General features: G+C 44.3%; 1 non-coding gene across 1 annotated transcript; it reads left to right on the plus strand.

Moving 5' to 3' along the window:
• The first annotated feature begins 1,028 nt into the window (after nt 1–1,028).
• LOC119237413 (U6 spliceosomal RNA) lies at nt 1,029–1,135 on the plus strand. Its single transcript, XR_005123338.1, has one exon. It is a non-coding gene; the product is annotated as a U6 spliceosomal RNA (small nuclear RNA).
• Nucleotides 1,136–4,021: the final 2,886 nt, after the last annotated feature.

Consider the following 4,021-nt stretch of genomic DNA (forward strand, 5'->3'; position numbering starts at 1 on the left):
GAGCTGGGGTACAGGTCAGAGGCGCGGGGAGTAAAAGGATTCACCAGAGACAGAGTGGGGAACAGAACAGGCAGATTGACCAAAGTACACTGCTGAGGGGAGCAGCAGGCAAGTCAGGAGAGGTCTGCTGTGCCATGTGGGTTGCTCCCTGGCTGAATGGGAATCGAACTCGTGCTGCAGTGGCTGTGGATAGCTTCATGGATTACTGTCTTAACCCTTGCGCCACCAGGGAGGCCCAGTAAATAAATCTTAAAAAAAAAAAAAAAAGAATTAACAAGTACAACAAGTACTGTGTGAAACATAATAGGAGAATTTGGAATGCAGATAATAATCCAGCAAGCATTTGCACAAATGACTTCAAGCTCCCTCCCTACAGTTTTTCCATTTTCCATTTTCCATTTTGCTCCCACAATTTGCAAGTAATTTGTAGTCAGTAAAATGCTAGGGAAGAGTCAGAATTCATCTTTATAAGATTGGCTACTAGGGAGTGGCAATGAGCTGGTGAAGTGGATTCAGAGGAACAATTAGTCATTTTCAGATTTCCTGGAAATCTTATATTGATTCCAGATATGACTGCAGTAATATTCTGATGTCGCAGCTCCTAATATTTGACAGCCTTTTATGGAGATGGGTCAGGATGTGTCCTGTGGTTGTAGCTATAGGTACAGTGACCTGCAAGGACTGAACTAGAACCACTCACTGTGGGTCAGGTCAGGGCTAGTAGGCTGGGGAAATCTTATCAATCTTTTGTTGTGACCTCCACCACCAGCCAAGGCCACTTCTGCCCAAGATTCCTGAGTCTCTGGAGGAGATTCAAAGAACAGTTTTGTCAGTCCTTTGGATCTTAGCAAACTTAGGCACTACTGAGGCCCCTGACCCCACTGCTGTCTGCCCCCACCCCCAGAGTTCTCAGGAGCAGGGCTGATGTAAAGATGACCTGCCCCTGAGTTATTGTCTCGAGTCTCCATCTGCTCTGTCAGATGCCTATCTACAGGGTTGTTCATCCCTCTCAACAGATAAGGTGATTTGTGCTTGCTTCGGCAGCACATACACTAAAATTGGACCGATACAGAGAAGATTAGCGTGGCCTCTGAGCAAGGATGACATGCAAATTTGTGAAGCGTTCCATATTTTTAATGGAATATTATTCAGCAATCAAAAAAGATAAACTCATGGCATTTGCAGCAACATGGATGGAACTAGAAGGAATTATGCTCAGTGAAATAAGCCAGAAAGAAAAAGAAAACTCTCGGACGGTCTCACTTATAACAGGAATATAGGGGAATCAAATAAGACATTATTAGTGTGTTAAAAAAATAACAGTACAAAACACAACAAAGCACAAACAGACAAATTACAAACCAGAGACATCCTGCAGGGGAGGAGGAGGGAGAGGGATGAGAGGGGGGGAGGGAGAAGCACAGGGGACTGAGGTGATGGTGCACGGGTGCCTAGGGGAAGGAAATTCTTTTTTTTTTAAGATTTTTTTATTTATACAAGCACTGGGTATAGTCAGAAGCGCGGGAGGGTGAGAGAATTCACCAGAGTGGGGAGCAGAACAGGCAGACCAACAAAATACACTGCTGAGGGGAGCAGCGGGCGGCAGGAGAGGTCTGTCACACCATGTGGGACCCTCGCCTGGGGGCGGGATCGAACAGGCACTGCAGAGACTGCGGGCAGCTTTGCAGCCCAGTGCACAACCGCTGTGCCACCAGGGGAGGCCCGGGGAAGGAAATTCTATGGGGACTCAACTTGAGGGGGTGGGGGGAAGCAAGTATTGTTTTAAAAAAAAATTTAAAAAAAAAACAGATAAGGTGATTTGACTCATTCTACACCTTCTTGCGTCCAAGGGGCTGGGGGGAAATGAGTGTGAGTGGCAGGGAAATCTGTTTTGCCTCATGTAAGGAAATGTTCTCTTGTCCTTGATCAAGTGAGATGACCTATATAAATATCCCCAAATGAGACCATAGATTATTGAACAGAGCTGACCCACTGGAGCGACATTTCTCTCCATGTGGAAAAACTCAAAATCTCCAGTATACAAATACCAGTAAAAAAAAAATTTTAAGTTATAAAATTAAAGCTGAGTGAATAAAAAACCAAGCAAACAGAAGCTGGTGAATCTAAAGCAACTGGCTTTTCTTGCAGTGCATGGTGGGCATTCGTGTGTGTCTTTTCACTTAAGTCTTGTTGAGACTTAATATGTGAATGTGTAATCACAGGAGGTGGTAACAGGGAAGGGAGACTCCCTGAAGGCCTGATCGGCTACTGTCATTTGGTGGGAAAGGAGGGGAGTGTTCTGTATACACACCATGAAAATACCCTCACTCTTTTCCATCCCCCTTGGTGGTGTCAGCACAGCAGAGACAAATTGGCACTTTTTTTTTTTTAAGATTTTATATTATTTATGCATACAAGAGTTGGGGTGCTGGCAGTGAGAGGATACACCAGAGACAGAGTGGGGAGCAGAACAGGCTGGTCACTGAAATATACTGCTGAGGGGAGCAGTGGGCAAGACAGGAGAGGTCTGCTGTGCCATGTGTGAAGCTCCCTGGCCTGCCCTATCGAACTCATTCTGGAGTGGCTGCAAATAGCTTCATAGTGCTGAGACTTAACCCCTTGTGCCGCCAGGGAAAGTCCCCAATTTGGCATTTTCAAGCCTCCGTAGCTTTGTTTTAGGGGCCATAGCCAAGAGTCCCTTCCCAAAGTTTCTGCTTCTGAGTCTGTATCCTGGCCTTAATAATGGCAGCTGCTGACAGTGCCCCCAGAGCAGGCTTGGGGCTGCGGGGCTGTGGGGCTGCACCAGACTCACTGAGGTATAGATTAAACCAGGAAATTCCCAGTCTTTAACCAAGAGTTGCTTACACTGGGAGCCTGCCCTTCCAGTCCCTAATGCACTTTAGGTGATTCTTACTCCAACTGAGATTTAAAAACCATTGCCTGCTGAGAACCAAAACCCTCTCTGCACATTGGAATCATTTGAGGGCTTTAAAAAATACCAGTTTCCATATTCCTACCACAGACCCATTGATAGACTTCAGCAGGAATTTGTTATTAACTCTCCAGGTGATTCTAATGTGCATCAGGGTTAAGGACAAGCAACTAACTAAAGTCAACATTAATAGCTCCCAGTTTCTGTGGGGAAGTAAGCTCAGGTAACACTTTGAAGGCCACATCCTAGTTCCTCTCCTGTGTCCGAAGGCAGGTGTAGGACAGGGTATTGGATTCCTTTTGACAGTAAGAGGCCAAGAGGGGTCAAGTCAGGGGCTAAAGGACAAAAACCCCAGAATCCTTTCTGGAAATATCTGATTCCTTCCCTGGGGTCTGGCTAGAGATTTCCTGACTTCCCAGGGTTTTCTCTTATGATGGAGGAAACTTGGAAAAACTCCTAATTTCTACCCATGGTTATAGAATAAGGGAACTAGTGAGAATCAAATTCCTGAAGATGGGTAAACTCAGTTTTAATAATGACATTGGATACACGATTTGTTTTTACTCAAGGTAATTGTTTCTTCTATCTTTCCTGCCTGGAGTAAAATATTAGGAACAAATTCTTTCCATATCAGGAAAATAAAAATAATCTGATTTTAAGAGAAACTAATTAAATGAAAGTGGTAAACAGACTGCCAATCTCAAACAGACTAATCTCTCTTTGGATTCATTACCCTTGATATTTAATATCCTGGCAATCTATTAAGAATTCAACACTGAGTTACATGAAATGCTTCTGCAATACAATTCCTTTAATATCTCCACAGTTATTACCCAGCAAGTACTTTTGGTGCACTGACTAAGTGCCAACCACTATGCCAGTTAGGAGACAAAATGAGCAAGAGCAGATCTCCACCCTGAGGTGAATGATGTTAGCACTGATCACAAATAAATAGTAAGTGCTCTGGGAGGCGAAGGAACTGTTTTTCAATGCCTTTCGGAACGTGCCAATTTGAGATGGGTTTTGAAGGGTGAGTAGAAGTTTTCCAAGGGTACCTGACACAGTATTCAAGACAGAATAAGTGGTATG

This window comes from Talpa occidentalis, unplaced genomic scaffold, assembly GCF_014898055.3.
Source record: "Talpa occidentalis isolate TD23 unplaced genomic scaffold, MPIMG_talOcc4v2.1 talOcc4.9, whole genome shotgun sequence".
In the NCBI taxonomy this organism is placed as follows: Eukaryota; Metazoa; Chordata; class Mammalia; order Eulipotyphla; family Talpidae; genus Talpa; species Talpa occidentalis.